Source organism: Neovison vison, chromosome 1, assembly GCF_020171115.1.
Source record: "Neovison vison isolate M4711 chromosome 1, ASM_NN_V1, whole genome shotgun sequence".
NCBI classification, from domain to species: domain Eukaryota; kingdom Metazoa; phylum Chordata; class Mammalia; order Carnivora; family Mustelidae; genus Neogale; species Neogale vison.
The window spans coordinates 99,608,632-99,622,587 of record NC_058091.1 but is presented as its reverse complement, the minus strand read 5'-3'; positions in this window follow the sequence as shown (position 1 = coordinate 99,622,587).

Genomic DNA, 13,956 nt, shown 5'->3' with positions numbered 1-13,956 from the left:
TTGCCCTTGTCTTACTGTCCCCTGGGGTGGGGGTGGGGGGGCCAGGAGGAGGAGTCTGGAGAGGCAGACATGCACATGAACTATTGATGTGTGACAAGATATGTGTAATTACAGGGGTAAGAATGCAGCTTTATGGGATTGCTACAAGGGTGACAGATTCTTATCCAGAAGGGTCAAAGGAAAAGAGGCAAGCTTGGAGCTGAATTTTAAGAAGATTTTGGAATTCAGTGTCACTGTGGACTACATACTCTGTTCAAAGACCCTATCAAGTTTATGTGTGCTCTAGTCTGTCTTGAATTTTGCCAAGAAATTTAGCAAGGGTTGACCCCAAAATGACAATTCTATTGTCTCTGGAAAGTAGTCTAAACTGAGAGTTGGAAGACAGGATTTTTATTCCTAGACCCAGCATGTACTAAACAAATGGTTTGGGTCTCAGTTTTTGTAAAAATTGCAATTAATCATAACCATCCTCCTTACATCATAGGGCAATTATAAAGATTGAATTAGACCATGTATATGAAAACACCAAGTCACTCTAAAATTTATCAAGGTCACACCATTTCTATTCTGAGTTGCTGGTGACCAATGTTAATTACTACTATGTAGTAAAAGAGACAGTAACCAAAGTAACAAAAATGTTTGATGCCTTAGAGTTTCATAACACCTTTCCTCTGAAGCTGGGCAGCTCTGTTCCCTCCTTAAGCCTTCTAATATCTTGCCAGGATGAGCTGCAGCCTGCGTCATTACTCTACACTTGCAGAAGGATGGGGAAGATGAAGTAGGAGGCCCAAGATCCACAGGCAGAATCAAGACTTGAGCCCCAGGTCTCGCCTTCAGACCATTTCCTGGTACAGCATGCAGAGGAAGAGACAGGCATGACCGTGGTGCCTTCTCACAAATTATTTCAATAGAGGGTGCCTGGGTGGCTCAGTCGTTAAGCATCTGCCTTGGGCAGGGGTCATATCTCAGGGTCCTGATCACAGCCCACACAGGGCTCCCTGCTCAGTGGAGAGCCTGCTTCTCCCTCTCCCCCTCCCCCTGCTTGTATTCTGTCTCTTGCTTGCTCTCTCTGTCAAATAAATAAAATCTTAAAAAAATAAATTTCAACAAATAATATTTTTAAAAAATTATTTCAAGTCACCCAGAACACATAAAGATATATCTATTCCAATTACAGATGCTCAGCTGTAAAGTTCGTTCTCTTCAAAATTCAACTGGAATTTTTAATAAATAGATAAATAATAATGCCTTTAAATTTTAAAAGGAGAAAGCCCTACCTGACTCCCTCTCCTCCTTGTCCACCAGGCTCCACCCATTCAAGGCATGGAAGACACTTCCTCCATCTCCAGGGGGAAACTCCCCAGCCCTAAACCCAGCTGCAGTGCCATTCATTCCCCGATTCCAGCTGCCGGAAATATCCCCCTCTCTCGAAATCCCTGGGCTTAGACTAGTGGGTGAGAACCCAGGCTCCCAAGGCCGTCTATCTGCGTCCGAATCCCAGCAGCTGTCTTCCTCTGGTCCCTTATCTGTCAGTGAGACATTGGTGGCAACACTAAAAAAGAACAACAAAAAGCATGGTCATTACAGCGTTATTGAAAACATTAACAATGAGCGTCTGCATGGCGCAATTGGTTAAACATCTTGACTCTTGATTTCAGTTTGGGTCATGATCTCGGGTTCGTGAGAATGAGCCCCATGTCGAGCTGTTGGGCTCTGCACTGGGGGTGGAACTCTCTTAAGATTTTCTCCCCCGGGCGCCTGGGTGGCTCAGTGGGTTAAGCCGCTGCCTTCGGCTCAGGTCATGATCTCAGGGTCCTGGGATCAAGTCCCGCATCGGGCTCTCTGCTCAGTGGGGAGCCTGCTTCCTCCTCTCTCTCTCTGCCTACTTGTAATCTCTCTCTGTCAAATAAATAAATAAAATCTTTAAAAAAAAAAAAAAAAGATTTTCTCCCCCTCTCCCACTGCCCCTCCCTGCCCTCACCCCTGCTCCACTGCACCTGCACACACACACACTCTCTCAAAAAAACATAACAATAATGGTAAGGCATGTAGAACATTAATGACACGTGGCAATATCCAATAAATATTCGCTGTCCAGTTCTCATCTGTTCCTTTACAGGCTTTTCATCTGCACCCAGGTAGCCAGTTCTCTGGGGATAGGAACTGATTCAGAGCACCCCTTGCCTAGGTCAGAAGAGAACATCCCAGCTTTGCCATTTATGAGCTCTGTGGGCTTAGCCTGTCATTTAATTTCTGTGGCTCAGCCCCTCCTCTGCAAAATGGGGAGAAGATGAAAATTAAAGGCAATAATACATATCTATATCTTAGCCATTATTTGGTCTTTAAGAGTCGATATTTAAATTATATTAAAGAGTTAAGGCTCTGATGTCACCATATCTCTCAGACCGTATTTTCTGACCTGTATAGCTGAAATCACAGGTCAAAATTAAGGAGGGAGAGAGAGAGAAAGAGAGAAAATGCAATGGGAGAATGCAGAGAGCTGGAAAGACAGCTGTAGGCAGTCGTATGAGATGTACTCTCCTCGAGAGACAAGAAGCCCCAACTCTGCGATGGGAAGAGGGCTACCACCTCCTCCCTGATGAAGGGGAGAAGGAGGAGGAGATGGGGGAGAGCAGAGCAAGGAGGGGAGAAGTCAGGGAGTGGCGGCAGAGGGAAAGAGGAGAAGGGAAAAGAGACAGAGACAGGAGAGGACAAGGAGACGAGAGAGATTTATAAATAAAAAAGCCCGAACCTCATGGCCATGAGTTGGAGTTAAACAACCCCTAGAGGTGCGGACATTTCCGGGGAAGGTTGGTTGTTCTAACAACAGAAGTTCGGATGTGGTAGATACCATGGAATGCGTGAGATGGCCCCACAACTAAGTAGTCCCACATCCTACTTAACTGTCATATTAATTCAAGTAGGTGACAAATTCAGGACTCAGGTCTATTTCCCACAATAATGCAGTGTTTTTTCTTGGTTTTGTTATAGGCTGAATATCTCAGCAATGCCACTAAATTTGAGGGGAGGGACGCCTGGGCCGCACCATCAGTTAAGTGTCTGCCTTCAGCTCAGGTCATGATCCCGGAATCCTGGGATCGAGTCCCACATCAGGCTCTTTGGTCAGCTGCAAGCCTGCTTCTCCCTCTGCCTGCCACTCCCCTTGCCTGTGCTTTCTCTCTTTGACAAATAAATAAAATCTCTCAAAAAATGCAAATTCTTGGGAAAAAAATTTGAGGGGAAATTGTATTTGTTTTATTGACAACTTTTTTGCTGTTGTTTTTTTAACTATTTTATTTATTTATTTGACAGACAGAGATCACAAGTAGGCAGAGAGGCAGGCAGACAGAAAGAAGAGGAAGCAGGCTCCCTGCTGAGCAGAGAGCCCGATGCGGGGCTCCATTCCAGGACGCTGAGATCATGACCTGCGCGGAAGGCAGAGGCTTAACCCACTGAGCCACCCAGGCGCCCCTGTTATTGTTGTTTTAATCAGGGGAAGATTACATGCTGTTTTACTAATAACTTTACGTAGATTACTCACCACCAGGAGACTCACCTCAGAGGTAAGGCCGCTCTCGGGGTGTAAGTCACACCACACCTTGTATCCTGCATACTTGCATTTTCACATTCGGCTGCAAGCATCTGCCTACATCATTATGATTTTCCTACAGTTGGTCCTGAGCAATAAATATCACACTATGTAATTTCTACTTCTTTTCCTTTGGTTTTCTCCTTTATGATTAAGCTGGTACATTACACTGACTTTTAATTATGTATAGAAGTAGCTTATGTTATCTATGAAAGTCATTTTAGGATAAAAGGATTTTAATAAAAAAATTGTTATGAATAGGCTGTATTGGGACCAATGGGATTAAATCCAGGTCCTAGAAGCAACTATGACCCCTCCACTCCCTAATCCTTTCTCCTCTTGACCGCTTCAACATTAGGAGCCACAGGCCTGCAGGAGGTCCCTCAGGGGAGGCATTGGACTCTGGCCCTCTCTTTCGTGGGTTTCTGATACCTCGTCCCAGATAATGTGTTATGTACAGAGGTAAGTAGACTTGCAGTCAATCACGCACAATCACTATCATTAATTTTAGTGTATAATAACATGATACAAAAATAAAGCATTTAATTTTGCAAACGTTGTGATATTTCCAGTTAGTGGGTCTAGTTCAAGAAGATATGACTGCTTAAAAATGGTGCCCATGTGGCCTAGGTCATTCGAAGGTCAAGAGACCTCTGAAACATTGTCCAATCACCAAGGCTCTAGAGCTGAAATCCAGAGGCTCCCATTCAGTCCCCTTCCTGCAAAGACGACCCTGCCTCCTCAGGCAAGTACACAGATCCAAAGTTTGTGTTAGCTGAAAAGGACATAAAAACACTGCTTTTCAGTGAGGAACACATGACAATGTCCACATCCAGGATGGGAGTATTTCCCAGGTAGAAAAGAAACAGAGTAATGGTTAAAAAAAGGACTTTGCAACCGGAACACCTGGGTTCATCATCTTAGTCCTGACCCAACCAGCCCTGTGGCCTGGGGTAAGTTTTACTTATCGTTGCCATAAATTGGTTCCTTAGCTATAAAGAGGGGGGAGAACAATAGCACCTGCCCCTTAGGGTCCTTAAAGAATAAAACCATTATCTGCTGTCAAGCATCTAGGGGAGTGTTTAGCACATGGGACTCATTCAAGAAATGTCAGCTCTCAGACTTCTTCGGTGTGGGAATGTTCCTTCCTGCATCACAGCCTGACTTCCGCCATGCTTCCAGGCCATTCTGCTCTACCAGGTACCTGGCCTTTTCTATAACCATGTCATCAAGGACAGGTCACATAAGAGGGAAAGTGCTAAAGGGAAACGAAGACACCAGAAAATTCCTGTTAGGCACAGCCGAAGACAAAAGGAGTTACGTGACCACTGGCCATATATTCAGAAAAGTTTGGACAATACAGTGCTTTGTTATATTTCATGAGTTCAGAGGACCCAAAGAAGCTCGTACAGTAGAACAATAGCTGACTTATCAGGTTTTTCAGTCATACTATCCGTTGCTGACCATTTGCCAAACTGCCTTTGGCCTGGCTCTGAATTCACATCACGAAAAGAGGGAAAGTATTAAAATGATCACTTCCACTGGACTTTGAAAGTCCCAGGTTATCTGTAAGATACCTTAAAATAAAATCAGAATGTAGCCTTTGCCTATGATGATAGAACACTAAGCTTACCCCACTACTGAGGTATCCAGATCGTGAGGAGGAGGAGGACATTTAATGAACATGAGCAGCGGGGAGCACGCTACAGAATCGATGTGAGCTATCTGACGTCGGCCTACAGTTGGCGAATTCGTTTTCTAGGACTGCCATAACAAATTACCAAAAACAGCAGCTTCAAACAATAGAAGCGTGTGCTTTCACAGTTCTGAAGGCTGGAAGTCCACAATTGAGGTGCCAAAAAGGTTGGCTCCTTCTGGAGGCCTCTGACAGTGAGCCTGTTCCACGCTTCTTCCCTCGCTTCTGGAAGTTACCAGTCCTCCCGGATATTTCCTGGCTCGTGGCTACCCCCTTTCAATCTCTGCTTCTGTTGTCAAGTGGCCATCTTCTCCCTGCTCACTCTCCTCTGTGTGTGGGTCTGTGTCCGGATCTCTCCTTCCTCACAAGAACACTGGTCATACTGGATAAGGATCTACCCTAATGATTTGAACTTAACTCGATTACATCTGCAAAGACCTTATTTTCAAATAAGGTGACATTCACAGGTCCCAGGGGTCAGCATTTCACTGGATCTTTTGGGAAGACAGAGTCCAACCAATAACAGGTGGTAAATCTGCTATTCGCTGATGAGAATCTAGAGTCAACCTAGTGCTATCTTGCCATCTGAGCATTTTCATTCCTTAGATAAGGAGGGCAAACGTGTTTAACCTTTGGACTTGATTTTGGCCAGGATATCTCTCTTCCAGTAGTTTCTCACTCAAGCTCTCTGGTAATTTTCTGCATTTTAGGAGGAATCACATTTGCTTCATCTTTAAATCTGTTAACTCTTTCCTTGGATAAGCCACTCCAAAGAGAGTAAAATTACAAAGGCTATTTACATGGTCACTGTTGCCAGTGAAACTCAGAAAAAGAAAGAGTAGAGGCCGCCTAAGGGACACTACTCAACTCTTACCAGAGGCTGTCTGTGTGGGAAGACTATTCACTAGATAGGAGGAAAAAATAGCAGATGGGGTCCCCTTCTTTAAAATTAAAAAACCCACCAGAATATATTCCAGCCCCTTCTGTATCTTTTAAAAGCAGGCAAGAAGTTTGGTTTAAGGCTATTAGCTTCCAAAGTTACAAATGTAAGAGAGAAGGTAAATGACAGTGTCTTCCATTTCCATGCAGACAAAATGATTCCTCCTTCCCCTTGTCCTTTAGGAAAAGACAATTAGAATAAGACAGTTGCTCGTGGGGAGGTAGAAAGGGTGTTTATCTGTCTATGTATTTCTAGCCTGGTTCAGCCACGGTGGCCCACGTGCCAAACCTGACAGCTGCCTGTTTGGTGGATAAAGTTGTCCTGGGACACAGCATTTCTGTCGATCTTACAATCTATCACAGATTCCCACCACAATGGCCAACCGGAATGTTGCCAGCAAAGCCTAAAGCATTTACCATCTGGCTCTTACCAGAAACACTTTGCCAACCCTTTACTTAGATTTAGGGGATTAGGAACTGAAGAATGCCACAAGACAGCAAGCAAGAGCGGGTTACGAGTAGTGACTTGCAGCAAATCTCTTGGCATGTCATTGCCATGTCTTTAACAAGCCTTTGGATTCAGTGGTAGAAGTTTGGCATTAGTGCCTACTGGAATGAGCCAAGTAGGATTTAAACTACGAAAACCCTGAGTAATCATAATCATCCCCATGCCAAAGTCAGTATCATGAACAATTAGAATCCCAGACCTGATGGAAAAGAAGACTGAATCCCCGTCCAGTAGGGAATAAAAATCCTCTTCTTCTACTTTTTGCAACTATTTTTTGGTGTTGGGATGAAATCTGGCACAGCTTCTCCCTGCTCTCGTGATTCTTGTACTTTGTCCCTTCCTTTGTCTGGATCCAGACTGTGGGAGGGTATACCCATATTGTGCTAGAGACCCCATGCCCCTCTCAGGGTTCCCAAAGAGTACCCCACACACCAGCGCTCTATAAAAAGTCACTGCCGCTTTATCCCATGGCTGAGACTGCCCTCCAGGGCCCTGTACCCTGTCCGCAGGCCTCTCGCTTTGATCTAGGGCACCCACATTCTCAATCCAAACTGTGCCTCTCTGGCCAGCCCCTATGGATGAATGCCTCGGTCGAACTGTCTGCCTGGCTTCCCATCAGCTCATCTTTGAATCCAGGCCTGCTGCCGAAGTGCTAGACCTGATCTCTCCCTGTCTGCTCTGACCTCATCGTTTTTCCCCTAAGGGCACCACATCCAATCCCTGCCACTAAGCCATGGGGACTTCCACGTAACATATTGGCTGGTCCCTTTTTGCTGAATCTGTTTTCCATAACAGTTTCTGGGTTAACTTGTCTTAGAACATACCAGAACTTAAAAGTTCTGCTTATCCTTTATGCTCTAAGAGAATAAAGAAATTAATGTATGTGTGTGTATTATAATATATATTTACATTATATACTACATGCTATATATACAGTATATTAGTGTATATAGTATGTATATAAACAGTGTGTGTTGGGGGGTGTATATCACTTAGAAGTGTGCCTGGCAATGAAAAGCATCTAATATATGTTATTTTATCAAGGTCTGAGCCAGCAATTGTAGTTTCTTCAGGGCTACGTGGTATTCAGAGAACTTTTGGAATCAAGCATTTATTTCTAAGAACAGTATTGGATGCTGGAACTCTAGTCTTCTCCAGTATCTCTTTTTACTGTTTCTCAGTTCCTGTTTTCAGGTGGAAAAGAAAGGCTTGGAAAATTTGCCTTTGAAGAAGGAAAGACTGCCTGAGTTTATTTTTCTTATTTTATTTTTAATCCACTGAAACTCAGTATGGCCAATAGATAGGTGATCCTTAAACCCTCACCAGCTTTGTCTAAAACAAGCATTTTTTTTTTCATCTTCCTAACAGAATGTCTTTTATGCTTTCGTGTGCAGCAAGAAAATACTAGCCCGGAAGGAACCACTAAGAGGAAGAGGCCTTTAGTTAGCCCAGTGTGACTCCACTGGGGCCATCTATTTTCATGCCTTGCTAAATTATCCATGATAATGACGTGCTGAGGGTTTGCTGCTCGCTTCTTGAGCTTCAGGTCCCTCCATGTCTGGTTTCTTGCCCTTTGAACTCTTCTACCCGCTGGCCTTGGGACAGGGCTCTAGGAAGGCATGTGATAGAAATCAGGAAGTGAAGATGCTGGTTCCCCAGCAAGAGCCAGAGTGGAAACAGGCCTATTTCAAAGATCGTGGGGGCCAAACCCATGCAGTACTATTCCTGATACTACCCGTCTGGTGTCTGTTCCAGAAGTAACACTGTGGGATGGATAATAATTAATGGGCCTGTAGGGACCAGACCAATAACTGGGTAGCCACTGGGAAATTTCAGACTGCGGGCATGGCTCCAGGTGTGAGATAATACATTATCTTTAGACTCATTTAGAATAGCTGGAGCTAGAGTGGAGCCCATACTGGCTTGGGGGCAAAAGACCTCCCAGGGACATTATGCTCCATGCAAAGACCAGAAGATTCCTTATATCTTTATCTGCTTTATTGTTGTCCTTATCACAAATATCATAAATGTTTATATCCCCCATTTAAAATTTGAGCTCCTTAAGGGTTTTGATCATATGATTTTCATGTTTATGTCCCCAATACATACTGATCAATCAATTAATTCATCAATCAATCAATCAATCAAGTTTAGGTTAAAAAAGAACACTATATTTACACCCTTCAATTCGACCAAACAGTTGAGATACTCATGAGGATTTAGGGACTCCTCCAGGGTGGATTAAAAGTGGTATCTTCCTCTCCCCTACCTCATTATCTGAGGTCATTCACAAATGGACTGGGAATATATTGTCCCACCCTTGCCTTAAAACTAAAAAGCTCGGGATGTGCGATACTGGAAGAATACAGAGCATAATGAAATTTCTCCCACCCATCTGCCACATCTGAACTCCCCACAAGCCTAGATGGAGAGATTCACCCAAATGCTTGCCGTAATCTCGTACATATCCTCTCCTAGGACAGCAGAAAATTGGTGCCATATCTCTGTGTCTCTGAAAGTCATTTCTTTATCAAATCTGACCAAAGAGCATCTCTTGATCTTCTACTGCTGACAGCATTGACCGTTCCAGTAGTTCAGTGTTGTCCTGACCAAGCCCTCTGCAAGTGTGCATGACTCATCAAATCCCATCTTCTGGAGGTTACAGTGGGATGAAAAGGATAGTAGGCTCACAACCATAGCAACGAGGTGACCAACCTGTCCCTTTCCTGAGAACAAAGACCACAGAAGTTCTTTCCCTTCTTTATCCTCCTGATTACTCCATTTTATGTTATTTCTTTAAATGAATCTAAGTTTCTTGTACATTCCTTAATCTTAGTCCCTCACTCTAGATCAGTATAGATCCAATGACCTCTGTGTAGCTCTTAACAACCCACTGTTCACCATCTGAGTCTGACCTTCTGGACTTGGACCTCTGGTCAAATATCTGATACAAAAAATAAAGACTTTTAAACTTCCAAGGGATAAGAACCAGAACAGCACACCCAACCCCGACAAGTCTCCATGTCTCTCAGAAGTAACAACTATTCAGATGTTAAAAGACTGGGCGCCTGGGTGGCTCAGTGGGTTGGGGCCTCTGCCTTTGGCTCAGATCATGATCCCAGGGTCTTGGGATCGAGCCCCACATGGGGCTCTCTGCTCAGCGGGGAGCCTGCTTCCCCCCTTCCCCTCTTCTCTCTCTGCCTGCCTCTCTGCCTGCTTGTGATCTCTATCTGTCAAATAAATAAATTAAAAAAAAAAAAGACTAACAGAGGTACCTCACTCTCCACATTCCCCTGATTAAACTGACTACAAGAAGTGGGTGGAAAACAGAAGGGAATGGAGGGAAACCAACTAGGAGGTACACTGGCTCGAAGCCACATGCTTGTGGGGGAAACAAATTCTTTGCCCACCCCCAACATGATTCCCAACCTTTTCGGAATCTTGGCACTCTATCATTACCTACTTGACCGTCCAGTCTTGATATGACAGCCTCCCATCCTGCACATGCATGAAAATGAAATGAAATTCATTTAATGTTTTTAAATGTGAATGAACAAGACTTTAATTGCAAGCATTTTGCGGCATCCTTTACAACAACTTGGAACATGTTGGTTAAGTGGAACAAACACTGCTTTTTAAAATAAAATTAAGCCAATTGTGTAGCTGTTACAACCCTGTAGTCACGTCATGAGGTGAGCCTTGCTGCAACAGTCCTAGGAAACAGCCGGAGCCATTGGAACCTCAATCAGGGAGATAGTGCAAGCCAGAAAGAGTTCCCAAGAGGTCCCAACACCCTTTCTGCAAACGACTCCAGGGCATAAGCTCAGATCCTTCCAGTGAACCCTCTTTTGCTTGAGCTGCTTTCAGGTGTTTTCAATCCTTACAAACAAGTGATGCTGAAATGGCATGTAAATAAAGGACACATGGAGACCAATAAAAAATCTTTGACAGACCCATGCCCCACCTCCCTCCGACCATCAGAGCGCAGTGCCTTGTGGGGAGCAGAAGGGGGACAGAAAGATTGCCTCAGCATCTGGAGCTACAGATGTGCTGCCCAATTTTGCTATAACCAGATCTGTGCTCTCCTACCTAACACAGCCATCAATCTACCCATATATGAGTGTTTAACTCTGGATAGAAGGAGACACTTTGCTTGGCTCCCTTGACCAGTATTTTTTTTTTTAAGATTTATTTATTTATTGGACAGAGTGAGAGAGATCATAAGTAGGCAGAGCAGCAGGCAGAGAGAGAGGGGGAAGCAGGTTCCCCACCAAGGAGAGAACCCAATGCGGGACTAGACCTCAGTCATGACCTGAGCCGAAGGCAGAGGTTTAACTCACTGAGCCACCCAGGTGCCCTCCCTTGACCAGTATCTTTTGACAGACCAAGAGGAAAATGGACGCTAAACTACATGGACAAGAAAAATAAAAGACGGAGACTTATGGCCAATATATTCCCACCCAAACATGCACACACTCCATTCTACAGAGCACATAAAAGAAAAGACCCTAGATTTAGAAAAAGACTGTTTCATGAGAAGGATACTTACTGGGCTTTTCTACAAAGAGGTTTTGCCTTACTGTTTCATTCCTGCTATAAAACAAGATCCAACTTGGTCCAGCCTTAATGGGGAAATGCAAAGTTTGAAAAATTTTATTTCCCCAGCTTCTTGCAGAGCCCCACCTCCCACGTTATTATGCTAACTTCCTGTCTCCCACCCCATGTACCACAACCGCCTGATTTCCCTCTTGCCCATGGCCTGGTCAACACATATCAGTCAGTGGTCATTTCCTCAATGCTCTGCCTTCTGCCTTGTGACCGTGGGTGGTACCAGTTCACATAGGAAGTAGTAGTGCGGACAAAAGTCTTTGGATTAGCCAGGCTGACAGACACAACTGTGTAGTCCCATGCCTTCCCTGGGCTCAGTTTCCTAGTGTGTAAGATGGAGATTTCTTTGACCATAATGTTGGCGAGGATGTGGAGCAAAGGGAACCCACGTGCACTGTTGGTGAAAATGCAAACTGGCGCAGCCACTGTGGAAAACAGTGTGGAGATTCCTCAATAAGGTAAAAATAGGACAACCTGATGATGCAATAATCACACTACTAGGGTTTTTACCCCCAAAACACAAAAACAGTGACTCAAAGGGATACATGCACCTCAATGTTCATGGCAACATTACTTACAACAGCCAAATTATGGAAGCAGCCCAAGTGTCCCCTGATTGACGAATGGATGAAGAAGATGTGGTATATATATATATATATATATATATATATACACACACACACACAATGGAATATTAGTCATCAGAAAGGATGAAATCTTCTCATTTGCAATGATATGGACGGAGTTAGAGATCTAATGCTCAGTGGAATCTGAGAAAGACAAATACCATATGAATCCACTCATATGTGGCATTTAAGAAACAAACAAAAAAACAAGCAAAGGCAGGGGAAAAGAGAGAGATGCAAACCAAAACACAGACTCCTAACTGCAGGGAACAAGCTGATGGTTACCAGAGAGGAGGTGGCAGGGGATGGGTGAAACAGGCTATGGGGATGAAGGAGGGTCCTTGTCATGGGGAACACCGGGGGATGCATGGAAGTGTTGAATCACTATGTCGTACACCTGAAACTAATGCAACACTGGAACATCTACTGGTACATCTACTGGAATTTAACATTTTTAAAAATGGAGATTTCTTCTCTCTTGATGGTGAGTTCTGTCTCTCTTGCTGACCAGATGGAATGCACATCTCCAGGCTGAGGGCAGGCACCTCCTGGAAGCCTCTCCACACTTTCCTGGGGGTGAGTGGGGAGTCCTGGCCTTCTCTTCTCAGATAACAAAGTTCTTGCCTCCTTAGAGCTACTGTAAGTGTAGGTCCGAAAGTGGGTGGAGTTGAAGGACAAGTTCACAAGACAAAGGGCAGAGGGTGGAGGCCTTTCTGTTCCAGGGGGCTTCTGGGTCCTCATGGGGGGAATATGCTTCCAAATACCTACTATGGTCTCAGATGAAAACCTCAGGACGCTAAGCAGTAGAACTCAGAACAATGCTGCATAAAGATCAGAACCAGAATTGGGCAGATAAAATTTTTTTTTCCAATTTATTTATTTTCAGAAAAACAGTATTCATTATTTTTTCACCACACCCAGTGCTCCATGCAAGCTGTGCCCTCTATAATACCCACCACCTGATACCCCAACCTCCCACCCACCCCCGCCACTTCAAACCCCTCAGATTGTTTTTCAGAGTCCATAGTCTCTCATGGTTCATCTCCCCTTCCAATTTACCCAAAAGCACACACCCTCCCCAATGTCCATAACCCTACCCCCCTTCTCCCAACCCCCCTCCCCCCAGCAACCCACAGTTTGTTTCGTGAGATTAAGAGTCACTTATGGTTTGTCTCCCTCCCTATCCCATCTTGTTTCATGGATTCTTCTCCTACCCACTTAAGCCCCCATGTTGCATCACCACGGGCAGATAAAATTTAATTGTGAAAGAGGTTACTTGGGAATGACAATGTGATGACATGAAAGTAACTGAGTTTATATACTGATATGGAAAAAAAAAAAAAAGATTAAAGTCATTGTTAAATGCTTAGCCAATTCAGAGTCCTTTGGAGGAAACAAAATGTCCCTTAACATGTTAAAAAAAATTAAATTATTCATTTTACAGCCTTAATAAATCTCTTTGACTCTTTGTTGGCAAAGACTTTAAATCTATCACTTCCTGAAATAATTTTTGTTCATTTAGTAACTTTTGATTCCAAGAAATTTTGACCTTTCAGATTCAAAGCTTTGACCATGCAGGTGAAACACCAAATCCAGATAATGAGTTCGAGGGAACGTAGCTGAGAGTGTGGCTGGGCATTTCATTCTCTGAAGTATCTTAGAAATTAAAGTCTATGGTTGTTCATGTGAAGACAGTAATGCAAGTCACATCATTGTGTCAATCTTTAGTTGGTTACAGTTGTTTGTTTGTTTGTTTGTTTGTTTTAAGATGTTATTTATTTGAGAGCAAGAGAGAGCGCAAGTGAGCATGAGCTGGGGTCGGGGGATGTGGAGCACGACAGAGGCAGAGAGAGAGGGGAGAAGCAGACTCCCAGGGGAGCAAGGAGCCCACTGCAGAAGCTCATCTCAAGACTTGGGGATCACGACCTGAGTCCAAAGCAGAGGCTTAACCAACTGAGCCACCCAGGTGCCCCTAGTTGGTAGTAGTTTT